Below are 19,471 nucleotides of genomic sequence, written 5' to 3'. Positions count from 1 at the left end.
TCCAAGAGTGAGCTGTTACCAGCAGCAGCACAAGTATTAGAGAGCCTGAACTGCTCAGCCCTTGCTATTACACTGTCCCCAGTGGCTCAAGCACCCATGCTCATGTGGGCTTGAATTCCCCCCTCCACCTCTTGTGCTTGGGCTTTCTTGACTGAGCTTGAAGCAGAGGCTGGCTGTGGGACTGTGGTGTGGGCTGCTTGTGAGGGTCTGCAGTGAGCTGGGGTATGCTCAGCAAAGGTCTCTGGCCCATGTATGTACTGGTCTTGTCCACCCCAGGCTATGCCCAGGGCAGCTGCAGGACAGATCCTGACATGGGGAGGCCGAGGAGAAAGAGGTGGTCCAGACTGTGGTGAGTGACAGCCTCCAGTGTCTCTCCAGTGGCTTGTACTGGGGTGGTGACTTCAGCCTGGTTTTGAGGAGCAGGTGCTCAACCCTAACCCCAAAGGGTGTGTGGCTCTTTTCTTGTATGTTGCTGTAGCCATTTGCCTTCACAGACTCTGGCCTATAAACATGGGGGTGCCTAAAGTGCAGCTGAGCTGGGCTCATAAAATCATAGAATGGTTTTGGTTGGAGGGGGACCTTGAAGCCCATTTTGTTCCAACCCCCCTGCTGTGGGCAGGGACACCTTCCACCAGACCAGGTTTCTCAAAGTCGCATCCAACCTGGCCTTGAACACTGCCAGGGATGGGACATCCACAACTTCCCTGGGCAACCTGTGCCAGCGTCTCACCAACTTCATGGTAAGGATTTTTTTCCTAATATCTATTCTAAACCTATCTAGTCCCATCATCTCCTTGCACCATAACAGCTCTGGCTGAAGTGCTGCTGAAGTGCTGCTGGCCATCTCAGGTGTCTCAGCAGCACATGCCACGCCTTGTCAGAGGAATTGCAGGGCTGTGCTTGAGCTGCCTGAAGATGCCAAGGAGATCTAAATGGTCTTCAAGCTGGCAGAAAGGGATATTTAATGATCCCTGATCCATGCTGGCCACAGAGGCCACCTTCCACATTCTCAAGGACCAGGGAGAATGAGAAGATGGATGTCATAGGAGAGCATGCACAGATAGCACAACTGATGAGGAATAAATCAGCAGTGGGCAGCGCCTTACTCAGCTCCCTCCAGTCCAACTCTCCTGCAGCACAAATGTTTTCCCTGTTTGCATCCCTGGATCCACTGTTTAATCTAGTTTCAAATGTCCCAGGCTTTCCTTGGGAAAAGCTTCTCCACAGCCTCATAAATCTTCCTGTCAGAAAGTTTTTTTCTTGATACAGACCTGAGAATTTCCCTTTCTTAATTTCATGCTACTTATCCTCCCTTTCCCGTTCTGAGCCCTCCCCCAGACAGGCGCTGAAGCAGAACAGGAGCAGCATTCTCGGCAGCATCTTTCTCTCATTCTGCTCTTTTAAGGGTTATTTCTCACTTAGGACTTGTTCCTTTCCTCCTGCCTGGTCCTACCTGCTCCCGGGTTATGCAGTGAGAGCCTGGGGCTGTGCTGGTGGTGCTGGGAGAAGGATTGAATAATGCCTCACGGGGAGGCAGATGAGTTGGAGAGGCTCTCTGGAGCCTCTGCTCCCATGATCAGCTCTCCTTAGCTTGACCTGCCTCTTCCTGAAATCCCCCTCACTTCTCACCTCTGACAGTCAGGAATGACCAGTTGCTCCCTTTTTTCTGCTGTCCAGCCTAAACTTTCTTTGCTGCAGTTTCAGTCCCTCCCCATATTGCTTTGCCCAGCACAGCAGTGGAGTAGAGCTCATTGTTGTGACTTTTGTTGCAGCTTTTCCTCCACTGGAAGCCCGCTCGTTTCCTACTTATACCACTGCTTGAGGAGACAAGAAACACTGGTTCTGACAGTCCTTTGGACTCTCCTGGGAAAGAGTTTCAGGCTGCTGCCTTTGCTGCGCACGTGCTGAAAACAGATGAGCCCAGAGAAGCACCTTGCAGGTTAATCTTGAGACTCTAAATGTGGTCAGGTTGGGTTGCAGATGTTGATGCCAGAGTGTATTTATTCATTTCACAGTTTTGCTTATTTATCAGATCCTGTGATCATTAAATTGTGCATTACCATTTGGCATGTGGCAGGTTTTAATTCCTATGGCTGGTTTATGCCCTCTGCAGGTATTAGCCTAAATGCATTTCCTGACAAGTGATGGATGCTCCGAAAAGCTGTGGCAACATATTTATTGATCAGAGCTCTCCATAACCCCAGCTCACTAATGCAAGCTCTCGCAGCGCCAGGAACTATTGTCTCCTCAGACGGTTTCATTAACTCAGATGTGAGGGTTTGGTCTTTCCTTTCACGCAGGATGGAGTAAATCTTGCGCGGTGTCAACTCTGACAACAGCTCCGGCTCACTAAGTAGGGCAGACCTGGCCTGTGCTCGGCAAGGGGACCCCTGAGGGATATTTAGGGATAGAGGAGCCCTTCAATGACTTTCTAGAGAGTGTAGAGGCAAACATAAACCTCCCAGGTGTATTTGGGGTTGGAGGGTGCCTCTGCAATTGCCTTTCTTGCAGGTAAGTCTGACCTATCTCTGTGGTGGGTTGAGCAGCAGAGGTGGGAGCATAGCAGCTGGGTGCTGCTGCAGGCTCTCCCTAGAACAGATGGAGTTGGTTAGGGAAGTGCCACCTCGAGGCTCCCTGCAGGGTCTGCAGTGCAGAGCTGCCTTGGTGCTTCAGGGAGCGGGATGTGTGTGCTGCCAGCAGCGCTCTGCTTGGAAAAATGTAGTAGGAAAAGTTCTGCTTAGAAACGTCTGTTTTGTGTAGGAAAAGGCTTCTGCTAACCCTTGAAGAAGTGGAGGACCAGGGAGGCATCCTGAGTTACCCTCTGTTTTGTGGAGGTGTGTGTGGACTCTGACACACTCAGGAAGCTAAGGGACTACCACAGGTGAGGAGTAGTTAATGGCATGGCCAAGCTGGTCAAAAATTGTTCAGGAAACAAATTCAGCCCAAAGGTGCGTTTTGGAGGCTTGAAGGGGTGACAGGCTACTAGGTGGTGGTAACAAGGTTGCCATGTGATCCTTGCCTGCCCATGCACATGGCATGAAATCCTTTCCTTCTCTGCAGCTGCAAAGGTTTGCTCCTGCCTGCTTTTCCCAAACCCACCCTGAATGAGTGTAACTTCTTCAGAAACAAAAAACAGAAGCCTTGAGAATTTCCCCACTCTTCTGGGAGAGAGTAGGATAGACAAATGCTGCCTTATCCAGTGTCCCAGTAGAGCTGGGGCTTCATGAGTTGGAATAACCTTGCAAGATCATGCCCAGAACTCTGCACGGTCATTCCTCCTCCTTTGAGAGCAGCAAGGTGGGATGGCATCGCCTGGAGGCTTATTGAAGCCCCGTGACTTGCAGGGTGAAGGGGGGAGTTCACACTGTGACAGTGGGTTTGCAGAGCCACACCTGGACACGGGCACAGGGGGATGGAGAAGATGGAATGAAGCTGCCAAGCCATGGCTGGCAGGGGAAGAGGTGAGTGGTCACAAAGAGCTGGTGGGAGGGTGATGAGGGATCCTGTTAGCTCCTCAGTTATGGGAAACTCCAGCTGATCCAAACCTGCTGGCGGGTTGTCTGCTGGAGAAGCTGCTCTCCGCTCACTCTGGAGGGGAATGACATCCCACATGTTGCAAACATTTGTGGAAACCTGCTCCCCACCCCTTCTCCTGTGGTTTGCACGGCCCGAACACCTGTGGTAAGAGTAGATGAGGCTGTGACAAGAGAGAACTCTGCTCTCAGTGTGACACTGGAGCACTCCACATGGCTGTGATCCCTATGGCCAGCACTGGCCTCAGCTCTGCCAGTCCTCACCACCTGGGCATGGGTTATTTGTGTGCCGCAGGACCTGACAATGGCTCGTCTCCTCTGACCTCTCTTGCACAGGGTCCCTGGTCTGGGGCTGGAAACTGGAAATGGAATTCTGAGGTCCTGAGGGGCCAGAAAGACCTGTGTCTTTGCCAAAAGACAAGCTGTGTGCCCACACCTCTCTCATGCCAATGCTCACAGCTGCCTGGCATGAGCACCTTTGGATCTGAATTGACCACCAAGGGGGCAAATCCATTGCCCAACAAACTCAGTGCTGAAACTGGAAGAGTTTCCGTACAGTCCTGTGCAATCCTCCCAAAATGCTGGAGGTGTCAGGGGATGCTCATCCAAGTTCCCACCAGTTGGAGGGAAATACCCTCTGGTTTGCCTGCATAAGCACCCCCGTCTCTCCTCCACCAAAGGTCCTTGGGCCCCTTAGTAGATGACCATTAGGTTTGAAAGCCCTCACTTGTCCTCACAACTTGATTACAAATGATAATGAATGGTGTCTTCAGGGGGCTGCAGCAGGGTACGAGCTGGAGCCAGGGACCCTTTGTTGAGGGTATCTGGTACAGGTGGGTGCAAGAGACCTTTGGGAAGAGCAGGGCTGACCCTCCTGTCATTGCATGGGCAGCCAAATGCCTGGGGGAAAAGAGTAGGACAAGGACGTTTTCACCTGGGGCAACACAGACAAAAGACTCTTTCCTCCTTCAACTTCCCATGCTGGAGACTGGTAAAGAGGAATAGTTATTTTATAGAAAGAAACTGGGTCTTACATTAATAGACAGAGATTACAGCTTTATGTGAGAAGAAGAAAGAAGCTAAACGAGGTACTGATGGAGTGAGGATCTTTATTGTTAAGCACTCTTAATAATGCATAGAGTTGTACTCATCTTTCAGTAACTTTATTCCACTATTGTAAATCTCATTTTAGTGATCCCATCATTTCAGCCTTAATTCTAAATGGCATAGTGGAGCCATCTGCCAGCCAGGGAAATTCTTACCTTCCTCTCCTTGTACCAAACACTGGGAAATGCTCTGCTCCCACAAATACAGCTCCCACATACTTGGGGGACAGCACAGGAGCCATCTGGAGCAGACAGACCTCCTAGACACTGCAATGAGAAGTCTCTGGCATCCAGTGGGAAAGCAGAATTTGGGCAGGGAGAAGTCCTGGTAGGAATGGAAATACAGCTAAAGAGTAAAACTTGACAATGCTAAGTCAGAATGTGCAGTTAGAGGCACCGTCCCTTTCACAGAGGCTCTCCAAACAGCTGTGAAAGCTCTCTTAATCAGAGGAAGATCCCCAACCAAATAAATTCTATATATTTTGATTTGGAAATCACTAGAATGGGACAGAAGCCAGCAGGTTTCCTCCTGCATCCCACTAACACCCATGTCCCTTTGCTGGTCCTGCGAGGCTGGAGACGAGCTTTGGGAACTGCTCTCTGGGAGACCGGGTGGCAGCGCCCGAGCTGAGCTTTAATTAACAGAAAGTGGCCGCCGTTCTGCTCAGCGCAGCAATCTCAGACTTCAATTGCTGATTGAAGCAAGAGCCATTTCTCACCAGGTAGAGGAAATAAGGCTTGCATCGGAACATAAAAGATTGTTTTAATTAAGGTGTTTCTAAGCCTGTTGCTGGCTGCAGCTGAATGGGGGAGGCAGCTGGAGTTGGTCAGAAAATTCCCAGAAAAAAGACACCTTTTTTTTTCCACTTTGTAGGCTAGAAATGGAGCATGACAGAAAAATAAAAGGCTTTTGTTTTATTCAGAGTTGTATTTGCCTCTTGGTCATGCAGGCTGGAGGCATCACAGAATTACCTGTGCGGTGTCAAAAAGGAGGAAAGGACCTCTCCTGCATCCAGCTCCGGGGGCTGAATTTCTCCCAGGACTGACTGCAGCCCAGGACAGCCTGACGAGATCAAACCCCAGCCCCAGCCATCACTGTCTCTTTCTCTGCACTGTGGTCCTCCCCTCCTTTCCCCAGCTCACTTTTATCTCCACAATGGCCTTTGCAGGATGGCCAGTGTCCAGATAAATTTCTGCCTCAGCGCTACAAAAATCTTGGGGTGCTCTACACTCAAGTCTGAGGCTTTTTTTTTTTCCCAAGCAGTTGTGTGTTGAGCCTGTGTCTTTCCCCAGCAGCAGCCAGGTTGAGTTTTGGGAGGTTTAGTCCTGCAACACAAGAGAAAAACCAACCGGACCACAAGCTCCAAGCTCACCAAATACCCTGAGGAGGCTATAGAGAAGACCCCAGCCACAGCTCAGCTCTCTGCTGCATTTTCTAAATCTGTCAGGATTTCGAAATCCTCAGATGGAGCAGCAAATCCCTCCAGCTGTTCCCACTGTGCTCACCCAGCACAGGAACAGCTTACGCTGGTCACTGAGCATCTTCCTCAGAGCTGCACCAACCTGCTCCCTGGACAGAGTCAGCCAGCCAGGCAAAAGCACATTTTTAAGTGCATGTCACCTTTGGGGTTTTCCTGCTGAAGAAGGTAAAATTCAGAGCTCCCGAAAAGCATGACTGCCCTGGAAATCAAACTGGATTTAGGCTTGGGCTTCACAGGCAAGGGACCATCAGAGTCAGCGTGACAGCACAACCAACCCAGATGGGACCCATGAGGTGGACCACGCTTTTCTGTAGCCACAGGCCACCTCCTACGCATACACTCATGCAGGGTGAAAAACGTCTCCAGGTGGTTTTATAATCATGAAATATGCTGAGTTGGAAGGGACCTAAAAGGAATCATGGAAATACAACTCCTGGCCCTGCACAGGATAGCCCATGTACCCCATGTACCTGGGAGTGTTATCCAGACACTTCTTGAACTCTGTCAGACTTGGTGCTGTGACCCCTTTCCTGGGGATCCTGTTCCAATGCCCAACCACCCTCTGGGTCTGCTCAGATGCTGCTCTGCATCATGACAGGTCTTTTTCTGCATTTGTTTTGCTTTTTTTTTTTTTTTGACCAACCAAGTAGCTTGTTCTCCAGGAGTCCCAAGCTGGTTGTGACACACGGTCTGGGTGAAGTTACCAGGATGCTGGCCTGCATCTGGAAAGAGGGGCTCCTTCTGAGCCCTTAGGAGGTGCTCAGGACCTCCAGCATCTCCAAGGCCACCACTGCAAGCCAGGGGAAAGGCTAAGCCACAGTGGTGGGAGCGTGGGATGTTAGCAGCACCATCAGACCATAGCATCCAAAACGGAAACTTCCCAGCTTGCTCTGTGCAACTAGTTGATATTAAATCCTCAATTTCTTGCCTAAAATAAACACAATTGAGCAAACCCATAAAAATATGTCTGTATTCACAGACAGAAATACACTTACACGCCACATATCTGGAGTTTCAAATGTTTCATTTGCCCAGAATGCTGCTTCAGCAAAACCAAAACTATTTGCAGAACAAAGTCAGTCACAAAACCCCAACTTTCCCAGCTCAGAAATTTCTGGGGGCAAAAGCAACAATGGCTATTAAAGTGAAACTGCCTGCCAATGCATTTCCAAACCAGAGAGCTGCAGATGAATCCAAACGGTCCCATTTCAACACTGCAATAAATTTAGACAAACAAACAAGTAAATTGAGACTAGCATGAAACTACTGGAAGTTATCAAACCAATCTACATCTCTACCCTTCCTTCTTCCTTGGAATTACCAGCTTCTCACTACCAGTATGAAGGTAAAAGAGCTCAAATTTTTGTCTCTGTACAAGACAGGAAGCAGTCCCGAAATCTCGAATATTTCCATGGATTAGATTTTTTTAAAGTTTTATTACTCGTTTACAGTATTTTGTGGTGCTTCTGAAATACATCCTGGCAATGGCTGAACTAAAATAACTTCACCTGATTGAGCAGAGGAACCAAGATGTTTTGGTGCTGCATCAGGGATGTTTGTCAGCTGTCTGGGTCCCACTGGGGAGGAAGGGGGGAGCTGCAGCCAGCTGAATTAAACTGCGTATGCAAATCTTAATTAATTAGCAATTAGGTATGGCAGCTTGTCAAATTGCAAAGCCTGGCACGGAAAGATGGAGACTGTGACCACGTCCTTTCGGAGTGTCAGCGCTTAAGCAGGGCAGCATTAAAGCTTTTGTGACAGGGATGTGTCACTGTGCCGTGGGCTCTGGAAACATCTAGCTCAGTTTCAAGGAGCAGAAAATGGATGGAAATGTATTAGAGATGATCTACCCCAAATTGCTCTGTATAGGCATAGAAGGGGGGTGTGGGGTTGTGGGCTCTTTTGTCTTCTCACAACTCAGGTGTGTTTGTGAATCTCCAGCCAGATGTCCCCTGGCTGGGGACACCAGGTGGACATCCCAGCTTGCAGAGGCAGAGGTCTTACTAGCCAGCATCAGAGCCCACCTCTCATCTGTGCCACTGCTGGGACTAGCTCAATCCATGCCAACAGAGGAATTTCCTTGAAACCAAATTTAATTTTGGATCATCCTGGCTGGAGTCTGTGGGTGTTCAGGTGGATGTGTGCACCAGGACAGGCTGTTGGGCAGCTGAGCCAGGGCTGTGGTGGTGCAGCACACCGGGACCACGGAGCATGTTTCCCATCACAGCCTCTGCCCCATGGGAGGAAATGCTCCCCTGAATGGCTGCAGGCACCACCCACATCCAGCTGTTCTGCAGCTTCCATGGATCCACCATTTCCAGCATCCCAGTATGTGTAGGAGGTGCTGGGCAGAGGAGATGGGACAGCAGGACAGCCAGGGCCTCGGAACCCTGGGAACAGCATGTCTGCTGGAAGCGCCCTCCAAGGGTTTTCCTCCCTAAGCTTGTGGCTCACGTCCTGCTGCTGCTGTTAGCCAGCCTGGCCAGAATCAAATCATTTACTTCCCACACAACCTGAAAAAACTACGTTTTGAACCAATTTATTTTGGGGACCTTCACACATTTTCCAACATTTTCCAGCATACTTCTGGTGCATTAAAGCCCACTGACCATTGTCATGGTTCCTCCTGTGGCAGCCCCTATGTTTCCCAACAAGACAATGTGATGGAAGAATACTGACCTACATTTCCCCAGGGAAAGTTTGAAGTGCCACGCAGGAGTGGCATCACCGCTTTGAGCCAAATGATGTGAATGGCTGTCCACATTCATCTGCACTTAAAGTCATCACCAACACACTGAGTCTAGGAGGAATGGTGGGAGCCACAGGGTACATTAGAGACCCCCGCGGGGATGTTATTGTGCTGCTGTGATTTTAATATCATTAGAGAGGAGATGACCTATCTCCACAGATAAAAACAGGAACCCAGCATGAAAAATGCAGCCATTATCCAATAAGACAAAGTTTCTCTGGGAAGCTCTGAGTGGAGGTAAATTTATCCAGGATTGAAATTTCAGTTTGCTCCAGCTTCCTCCTAGGGCCAGATCTATGCAGAGAGAAAGAAAAAGATTTGTTTCTTTCAGAAGAGGTGTAAAGCTCTTTGCATATCACGAGGTACCTCGGGCAGCACGCTGGCCAGGTCTACTCATTCTGTCTCATTTTGTTAGAGCTTTAATCATGTTAACGACAGTCCTAACATTTCAAAATGGCTCTGGACCAGCCGCTGAACGCTGACCATTTCACTGCGAAGAAGAGGATGCCAGAAATTAGACTCCACCCTCAGGTGTCCTGGCACCCTCTCCGCTCTGCACCAGCATCCTGGGGACATCTCCTGAAGAGATGGAGATGGTCGTGGCTGGAAATCATCTTCTCAGCCCCCTCCTGCACATTTTCTGTTGCAGTGCTGTGCATCAAGCAGGACCTTGCAGAAGTTTTATTTGGGGGTCCATGACTTAAGCAATACTTGCAAAAATAAAAACAGCTTAATCCAGAGCAGGAGGAGGCAGAGGGGAGGGAAGAAAGGTGTCCAGCTACATAGAAAAGAGCTGCAAAGGAGACTGGAATAAGCAGAGATCAGCTCCACTGAGCGCAGGCAAAACCAGCTGCAGGGTCTCAGCAGGGAAGGTGTAGGTAAGACATTAGCGGACATTTCCCGATGATACGGGCATCATAGCACAGGAATCAGGTGCCAGGAGAAGGCAGGAGGTCTCATCAGCCCCATGCCCGTGCTGGGGCAGTGGTGGGCTCAGCTCAGGGCAGTGTTGCTGGCTGCCCGTGATCACTCGCAGCACAAAAAATGACCTCCACAAAACACCGAGGAGACAGCACTGTCAGTACCCCTGGTACCCACGCCTCAGAGCAGGCAGGGAACAACTGATGTTGTGTCTGCAGTGGCATCCTACAGGTCCTGTTAATCACACTGAAATAATCAAGCCCGGAGGAGGAAAGTCAAATGCATTAACTGCTAATTACAGGCGCTGCTAACCCCACAGGCACTCCGTGCCCCCATCACCAGGCTCGGCACAAAGACAGGGAGCCTGGCACTGTGAAGGGATGTGACAGCCCTGAGCATGACCTGCTGGCCTCACCACCCCATTGCTAACTCGTCTCTTCTTCCTCGTTCCAGGGAACTCGAAGCCTCCTGGGCACATGCACAATGTACTAATTAAAGGATGTGTTAATGCTCCTGAAATAGCCTCCCTGCTGGGTCCTTCTGTGACCTTGGGCAACAATTTTTTCCCCCCTTGCAGGGAGGACAGTGCTTGGCCAGAGCCTGGCATGGGGCAGAGCGGAGGCTGAGAGCCAGAGCTGCAGTGATCTGATCCAACACAGCATTGTGTGTCCATGTGGTGAAAATGCATGAAAAGCTTGAATCCTGCTGGCATTTCTCTTCTGCCTGCCCATTTCAGCTCTGCTTGTCTCCTCTCAGCACTCAGCAATGCAGCAGATGTGGACAATCTTGAAATAACAGGACAGTCTTTAGCTCAACTGGAAGGTCTAACAAGATGAGATGAAATGCTGGAAATCAGACCTCTGAGCTGCAGCAAACACCTCCTGAAATGCAGGGAGCCCTCCCTAAGAACCAGCAAATCTTTATCATTTTTTCTCCATGGTCTCAATTCCGCATCAGCACCAGAGCAGCCTCCCATTTCAAACCTAACCTTTCCCTCAGCAGAAGCAGGGCTAACCTGGCACTCAAAACTGAGGGCACAAAACCAGGAATAGCAAACTGTGCTTCAAAGCAGTGGCTGTGCCCGGGTGTCTCATTGCTGCAGCCAGACACCCACCTCCTGGGCAGCCTCTGATCCACAATCACCACACAGACCTCTTTTCAACCAGCACGCCTCAAACTACCTATTTAATTGCCTGATATTCATCTCTTTATGAATCGCTAATTACTATGATCTTATTTGTGTTTGCACTGAATAGATGCCCAGGCAGCATCAGGCTCATTCTGCCACATTACTTGCCAGGTCTTTTACTGAGCTGTGGATGCAGATCTCCTTTTCCAAGTGAATTTTATTCCTTGCATTAAGTTGGCTTTACAGACAAGGCTTTAAACATGGAACAAATTAACTCATTAGCCTCAAATAATCCAGTGACCAAAATAGGCCATGTTTCATGGACTGTTTTCCACCCCATACTGTCCTGGCAGTAACTGCAATGGAGAGGGTGGGATATTTTCTCAGTGGCTGCCCTGGGGATCTCCCCACACGTGCACCAACTTCAGCCCTTACGAAAAGCACCAGCAAGTTTAGAGTAGAAGCTGGACACACATTTCTGCAGCCAAATCTTGCCGACTGGAAAAGTAAACATTTTCACCAGAAACAGAACAACTGGAAGAAAAACAGTGCAGTTCAGGCCAGGCAAAATAAGCCTGCCTGCAGTGTGGTGATGAGTTATGAGAAAGAATTTCTGAGCCTCACCTGCCATGGTTTGTATGTGTATGTGGGGTCAATCCTGTCACCTGAGGAATGCATTTTGTCCCCTCTTGCAGGTCTCATATCCCAATGCTCTAAGGAAGCCTGGTGCCTGAGGCCATTTCCCAAGACCCTTCTAAGTTTATTTTCAATGAAACACCATGGATATCCACATAATTTCTCCTCTTTTACATTCAGCTCCAAAGCAAGCTGGCTGGTAAGTGCAGGAACTCAGCCCGTGGGCAGCCAGCTCCCAGCCTGACCCCCAGCCAGGGCTCCATACCAATTGCTCTGCACAGGGTTTTATGGCTCTTTCAGCTGCACTCAGCTTTGATTGTGCCTGATCAAAATGCACATGGCCAGCGTTGATAATCACTGATGATCAGGAGCTTTTAGGAAGCAAATGACGGGGCCAGTGCTCACTTGATGGATCGGGTCATTAGGAGCAGCTGTTTCCCTCCTTAACTGGCTTTTTGAAGGGAATTTGTGTTGTCGTTTTTTCTCTTGCCCCTCTGGGAAGCTGTGTGAAGGTATTTTGGGTGTCTCTGGCTGTTGCACCTTCTTAAAAACATAAAGGTTTTGGTGGGTGTAAGGGGGAAGGTCAGCATAGTCCTGCTGTGTCCTGGCTAGCATGCACAGCAGTGGGTTTGAACAGTAATTTCTGCATAAATCAGCTGCTGATCCTGCTGGTGCTCAAACAGTTCTCCTGGCTGCAAGCGGAGCATCTTTATCATCAGAGACCCCCCCGGTGAGCACAGAGGTATAGGCGTGGTGCAGAGGGATTAGAGGCAGTTTCCAGTGCAGTATTTGTGTTCCTGAGCCCTGCCTGCTTAGCTGGGTGGGCTGAAGGTGTGGTGGCCCAGCAGTGAGATTTGGGGGTGAGGGGCTGCCTTGGAGGCAGTGAGGCAGCCCCCATCCTGCTTGGTGCAACCTTGGTGGGCACTGTGCCAGATCAGCCTCCTTCCTCAGTGAACAGCTGTGATTTTCCAGATGAGATTTCAGCACCCCCCAGGACAGAGAAGTGACTGTAATTACCACCCACCATTGCAAAAGAGTATAAATGGGTGGCCACAAATACTCTCACGCCCTGGAGGAACTGAGAAATTAGGGAGTTTGTTACAAACTCCAGCGTGTGTTTTCAGCAAACCTGATGCTTCCTTTCCCTGTCCTTCCTGGGACCTCAAACCAACCATCAGTGGCCTCTCCAGAGCATGTTCCCACCACAGAGATGGAGACAGACCTGCTGCAGTAGCTGAACTTCAGAAAGGGTAGTGTGAACTGGCCTCCAGACCCTGCTGGGCTGCAAGCCCTGGGGAGAAGCCAGGCAAGGAAGAGTGAACCTGTATTTAGAGAAACCCATCAAAGATGGTATGACTGTAGAGATTTGGCAGCCCTGGACTGAAGCCAAGCTTTATACAGCCACAGTAAGTATTCCTGCCATGGTAGGGTTGAATGCATCCTCAGAGAGGTTTGTCCTTAGATGTCTTGCTGGTCTCTGGGGATGGGAGTGCACACAAGGTTAATTGTAGGTGCTGAGTATCTGCCTCCCTGAGGACACCTGGTTCAGCCCTCCTTGCTCTGCTGAGACACCGTCTGCTTAGGAATTAATTACAAACGTGAGTTGCAAAAAAAAATATGATTTTGTTTAATAATTAAAAAAAAAAAAAGGGAGGAAGAGAAAATTTGCCAGAGCCATATATTAAAAACAAATTATGTTCAGCAGGCAGGTGAGTCAAGGCCCGCCAGGCAATTGGGAAGGCAGCGTGCAGGCGGTAATTGAAAAAAGTGAGACGCAAATGAACAGCCAAAGCACTGTTAATAATAACTCCCAGCACACACACAATCACAAAGTTAGCAACAGGCACTGGTTGGGGTGGGAACTGCCCTAAGCTGTGTTCTGGGGACCCCTGACACCCCTGGCACTGGGCTGGTGTCTGTGTGTCTGGGAGCAGGGCAGGGATCTCAGCGGTGATTCCTTGCTGTGTTTCCTCACAGTGTTCCTCTCTTGGGCCTGATGAACCTCAGATCACCCCCAGGTGTTTATTGAATCTGAGTTAGTGCCAGGGCTCCCTTTACAGCTCAAATTATTGGTTATTGCAGAGTGTGAGTACTAAATACCTGCTGCAGGAGGGATGCTGTTGTCCCTTGTCAATCGTCTGCTTCTCTTTCTTACTTCCTCCCTGGGAAAAGCCTTGGCATCCCATCCTTCTCCACTTCTCCTGACATCCCTGCTGGGTCCAGCCTTTGTCCCCAGGAAGCCATCGATCTCTGCCTGGACGCCTGGGAGCAGCTCTGGCCAAGGCTCTCCCTGAGGCTGCCAGCCCTGGCGAGCAGCTGAGCTGGATGTGTGCAGGCGGGCAGCCCTTTTCCTGGGCTGTGTGTCTGGGGGGCACTCCTCCTCTGGGGTCAGGCATTTCCTCGCTTTGTGAACTCAGGAAGTGTGATGAGGACCTTCCTCATGCCCCAGGGTCCCTCTCTTCAAGGGGAGAAGACCGCCTTGCCTGCTGCAGGGAGGGTCCCTCTTGCTGTGACACTCAGCCTGTGCTGGCTGCCATGCCCAGCTGTTCCTGGGGGAGAACTGGGGACACAGGGCAGCCTTTTGGTCTCCTCCTCTTCACCTCCTAATTGCCAGGCAGTCTGGAGAAACAAGGAAGTGGTGGCAATAGAATGGGGACTGGAAGTGCTTTCCATCCTACTGCTCTGCTTGGGTGCTGTCTACAGACTGACTATAGGCACACAGTCAGGCCCTGAGTTTGCACCAGTGAGAATCTGCAGAGCATCTGCACCTCAGGGACTGCAGCACCTCCACTTCATGGCTACCCTGGCCCAATTCCCATCCTAGCCCCTCTCACCAGAACTCTTGCCCTCAGGAGATGTTATATATAACATCTGCTGCTGCTGGTAATCCCTTCTCTAACCCCATTCCCTCCTCCTCCCATTTCTCTCTCCCTCACAGTTCCTTTGTAATCATGTCATGGTTTGGGCTCTGTTGCTTTGATTGCTTCACATCCAATGGGTCAACCAAGATCAGGACTCATTTATGAGAGATGCTGTATATGCAGAGATCATTCCTGCCCTGGGATCTTACGGGTAGCTCAACAAGCCTCAGTTTATCCTGGAATGGCAGGGAATAGAGACACAGAGGGAGGAGGTAACTTGCCCCATGCTGCACAGAAGACTCTACATGAGGAGCAGTCCCAGCCCAGGTGCAACCACAGCCCCACATAAGGCATGTGGAGTGCTAAAAACAAGACAAACTAAGCGCAGCTGGCATAAAATCCATGCAGTACATTGAACTGTAATGATTCTGACAATAAAGCAACCCAATAAATATTATGAAATGAAAACAGCCCTCCGGGAGCTTTTGCAATCGATTGCTGAGAGCTGGCATTTGTGCAGCAGATTACGTGCGAGACAGGTTCGCTCTGCCTTTTCTTCTTTTCCTTTTAAATGCAGAATGAAAAGAGCTCTCTGGAGTGCATGTTGGGGGGAGACATCCTCCCTCCTGCGCTTGGGTGCTGTCAGAAAGGGGGAAAAAGGTGAGTGAGATAGGAGAGGACATGAAGCCAGTGGGGTGGGAGTTTGGGGTTGCAATTCCTGTCCTTGCAGTGACAATTCTGTTGGTGACCCCCTCATGCCAGCCTGCAGAATTAGGGCTCCCTTTCCTACCCTGAGACATTCACATTCCAGTAGCTGATGCATGGCATGGGTCTCCCTCCCCAGCATGGGGCGAGGGGAATTGGGTGGTGTGTGGGGCTGAGCAATGGGATCTGGAGTGGGTTTGTCTGTGCTGGGACTTGTTGTGGTGGGAGGAGGTTGTTTGCCATCGGTGCCTTGCAAAGCCACAGCTCTGCCCTTCCTGTCTCCCTATCCCTTACCTGAGCATGGGTGACTATAAACGCTCCTTGGCTGGCCTGACACACAGACCAGTGCTCAGCTGGGCCCCACGGAGTTGGTACTGAAGATGGGAGTGCTGGTATCTTCAGGATCACTGCTTGGAATCTCACCCAGTTTCTCTGGTCTTCGCCTGCCGTGGGCTACTCATAGTGTGACTTTACCATCACTGCCTGGATTTTCCTTTCCCACATCCCTTGTCCTCTTGGTGCCCCATGAGATGCTCAGCTGAGCCAGTCCTCATCCAGATTCAATCTGTCTCCTGGATGGATTATCTGATGCTGTGTGCCCACAATGGAGCACAGGGTCGTCCCTACTCCTGCTTCCTGGCTGGTGTTTATCATGCACCTGGGCATCCTGGGCAGCTAAGCCAGGCTCTGACTTCCCTCACACACAGCCTGGGAATGCACTCCCCTTGATTTTCCTGGCTCCTGCCTGCTCCCTCTTGAATCCTCTCCACTGGGCTAATTAATCCTGTTCCAAGTGATGGCCTTTTTACTGCTGCTGATTACAGGAACACCAGCTGAGGTTTGCAAAGAGGCTGGTCAAACTCACAGGGTGTGAGAGGGGGTAAGGGAATTCCTCATAAATTCAAGACATGAAGCAGGTGGGCAAGGTGTCTCTTCTGGTGTGAAGAGTAGGGGGCACTGGATGAAGTGAGGTGGAGCCACGTTCCAGAGTAAATAAGAAATACTTCCAGCACTAAGTAGTGGATGTTCAGCAACCTGGTCATGGATTCTAAATGCTTATCTGGATGGCAGAAAAGGCTGGGCAATTTTATAGAAAAGATAAGTTTGTAGTTACATGGGTATTCTATCTTGCTCAGGAAGTCCCTGAGCTATGGGGCTGCTGCATCTTTAGCAAACACTCAAACACTGGCAAAAGAGGGCCCATGTCAGCAAACCTCGGTGCTGAGCTGGGCTCCTCCACCACACAAACCCTCCTCAGCCAGTACCTCTTCCTCTCTGCTTTCCACTACTGTTATTTCATCAAAATTCTCTCTTCTGCACACTCGAGGCAGGGCACCGAACACTGAGAAACATTGCTCAGGCACTGCTGGCATGTTTGCCATGAATAGCTTTGTATCAAGAGAAATACATTTTAAAGCTGCTGCAACATAGCAAGAGCTGTCTTAGAGAGTGTGTTATCTCATCAAGCGTGCCCAGAGTGAGCTCAGCTCTTTAGCTCTTTCACCAGCCTCATTTTTCTGAGCAGCATCTGATTGTGATTTACCAAGTGACACCTCCAGAGCTACGGGTCCTTTTTTTTTTTTTTAATATATTGTTTGATTTGTTGGTGGGGGGTTTTTTTGTTAGTGCTGTTTTTCATTTTAGAGAGTTCTTCAGTGAACAGCTTAGACAGGAAGAAGAAAAAGGAAAAAAAAGAACGAACAATTATCCCTCACTGGGGAGTGAAGATAAATAGCTCCACCTATTGCAGGCATTTCACAGACTGATGGTATGACCAACTGCTGGGTCCACGACAAGAATGGGCCCAACTCTGCTCTCAAATACTTAGCTGAGTAAATCTGAAGTATATGTGCTAGAGTCAGTAGTTACTACACTGGATTTTTATCAGTGTGAGTGATAGCAATTGAAGGTTTTTTCAAGGCACTTATAAATAAAAACGTTCCTGCTGGCTAAATAGATACACTTCTTTGCTAACTGGGAGTAATTATATGCATTTTGATATCAGCATCTGCTAAGTAAGTCCAGGGCTGTGTATTAATGAGGGTGCTGCAAGAACTTCGGAGTACAGGCTCAGAATTCAAAACAACAGGGATGGATGGGAGAGAGTGCCTGGAATCAGCCAGATGAAATTTGGTAGAGAGCACAGGGTACCACATTTGGGAGGGATAAATGAATGCACGAATGCATAGACAGGAGAGCCTGGAGAGGCAGAAGGATGGCAGGCGAGGATCAGGGGGTTCAGATGGATGACTAACTTAGCATGAGTCAATAGTGTGATGGTTTAGCAAAAAGGGCAGCTCACCTCCTGGGATGCATTAATGCTGGATGTTGGATGTAAGCCATTGAAATCTGCAATTCTGCTTTGTCTGAGCTCTGTCCAGGTCTGGACACTGCAGCTGTGGGCATCTGCAGATGAACTGGAGAAGAACAGCAGTGTTTTTGAATGGAGAGATGCTAAAGTGGGCCAGAAATCAATGTTTCCTTCCTGTGAAAACATCTGTTTTTCAGGTGAAGAAAAGGAAGGGCACTGCCTTAGCCTCTGAGTTTGACCGTACGGGATAACAGTGCTCACTTTTTTGCTATTTCTATCCCTCAGACCCTTCTCCCAGGAAATTTGGCCCTGCCCCACGGGAATCCCATCCTTTGACACGCCAGCTTTCTTTTGGTGTGCATTACGGTCCAGGGAAAACCATTCTCACTTCCTGTTTTGCAGATTATCTCCATTCCCACTGCCATTCCTTGGGTTTGATGAGAAATGGGCTCCTTGACTGACTTCTGCATGGGGAGTCTGGATTCAGCGTTCATGCTCCAGGCTTTCCCTTTGTGTTATTCCCTTGAAAGTTAAAAAGGGGCTTCTCAGCCAAAAACATGCCTCATCATTGTGACATGCACTGTAAGTCTGGGCAATGTTTGGGAAAATGGTAACCCAGAGAGCCAGCACCCCCTCTCACCTACTGGTCGTGATACCTGTGCTCAGGATCCCAAGGAGAAACAGCAATAAACCGGAAAACAGCTATTTATTCATGGAAGTGGAACTGCTTTGGGGCTGGCCCTTTCTGACTGGAAAATAACTGGCTCCTTGGCTCCAAGACAGCCTGTGAAGTCGCTGGGAGGCTGCAGAAACAGTTCATTATCCACTACTCGATGAAAGCAGGAGGCAGAGTTTTCCACGCTGGCTCCTTCCTCTTTGCAATGCGCTGTGCATAGCGGCTTCTGGGTGACATTAGCGTTCAGGCGGGCATGTGTACACCGGAGGAATGCAGGAATGCCGAGCGTATTCTGGAGTGGCAACACAGCCTGTGGATTAAGCTCTTCTTCCAGCGATTCTAGGGCAAACCTGCAGGAGGTCTCTTGAAATCAGAGGGATGGATTATCTTGATAATAAAAGCAATCAGAATCTGTCCTGCCCAGGATATTTAAATGACACCGCTGACTGCAGGAGTGTCAGGGATATGCCTGGGAATGGTGTGGGCAGTGTTTTTCACGGGGTTTGTGGTAGTGCCTGTGGATCTGGCATGGCGGAGGGAAGGAGGATGAGAAGGATGCCCTGTGCCTTCCACCACCCTGACCCCGCAGTACTACTGTGTGGGATGGGCAGGGGAGTGGGGCAGCAGGGCAGTGTGAGACTGAATGTCTATGCTGAGAAAAGAACAGCCTAGAGAGTGATTTGTCTCTACCAGCAGTGGCTGAAATTAATTGGATCAACCATCTCCCCAGAGGACTTAATTCCTCCTTCCCTTAATCTGCCCATCTCCCCACTCCTGCCTGGAGGGCACCCATGCATACTGCTCTTCTCCAGGCCCCCAGCACCCCAGGTAAAGACCCATGCTCCATACTGGCCTTGGCAAGGATGGATCCTTCTTATGCCTCCTCCCCCACCTTGCCCATGTCCGTGCGTGGCTAACACAGCCCTCCTGGGCATACCTCTGTCTGGCAGACAAACCTGCCCTCCTCCAGATGCATGTGTCACCTGTGGCAGCTGCAAGGTCCCTTTCAGACAATTTGAGGGGCTGTCAGGGCACACCATCAGGTAAGTCCATGCCCTGGGAGCCCTCGCCTAACACTGCCTGGCAGCCAGGGTATTGTCCAGCTACATGGGGTCAGCCTGTGTGACACCATCCAGCTTGGTGTTGGGTTCTGAGTGATTAACTGGGCTCTCCACCAGCTCAGTGGTCTCCAGCTGTGCAGGATGCCAGGTTGTGGTTGTGTTATTTATCTGCCTTTCCCAAAGTGTTTTGGGCTTAGCTGGATTCTACCAGGATAAGTCACCTGGCTGGGCTGGGGAGAGGAGCCTGAGGTGACGGTGAAGAGCCCTGACTTGTCGATAGTCCCCTGATACATCCCACCAGA

General features: G+C 49.9%; 1 long non-coding RNA gene across 1 annotated transcript; it reads left to right on the top strand.

Annotated features, from left to right (window-relative positions):
• The first annotated feature begins 14,988 nt into the window (after window positions 1-14,988).
• On the top strand, window positions 14,989-18,150 carry LOC125320307. Its single transcript, XR_007201068.1, has 2 exons — window positions 14,989-15,076; window positions 17,835-18,150. It is a non-coding gene; the product is annotated as an uncharacterized LOC125320307 (long non-coding RNA).
• Window positions 18,151-19,471: the final 1,321 nt, after the last annotated feature.

This window comes from Corvus hawaiiensis, chromosome Z (genome assembly GCF_020740725.1).
Source record: "Corvus hawaiiensis isolate bCorHaw1 chromosome Z, bCorHaw1.pri.cur, whole genome shotgun sequence".
NCBI classification, from domain to species: domain Eukaryota; kingdom Metazoa; phylum Chordata; class Aves; order Passeriformes; family Corvidae; genus Corvus; species Corvus hawaiiensis.
The sequence above is the reverse complement of the archived record's forward strand: the minus strand, read 5'-3'. Positions and strand labels throughout refer to the sequence as shown.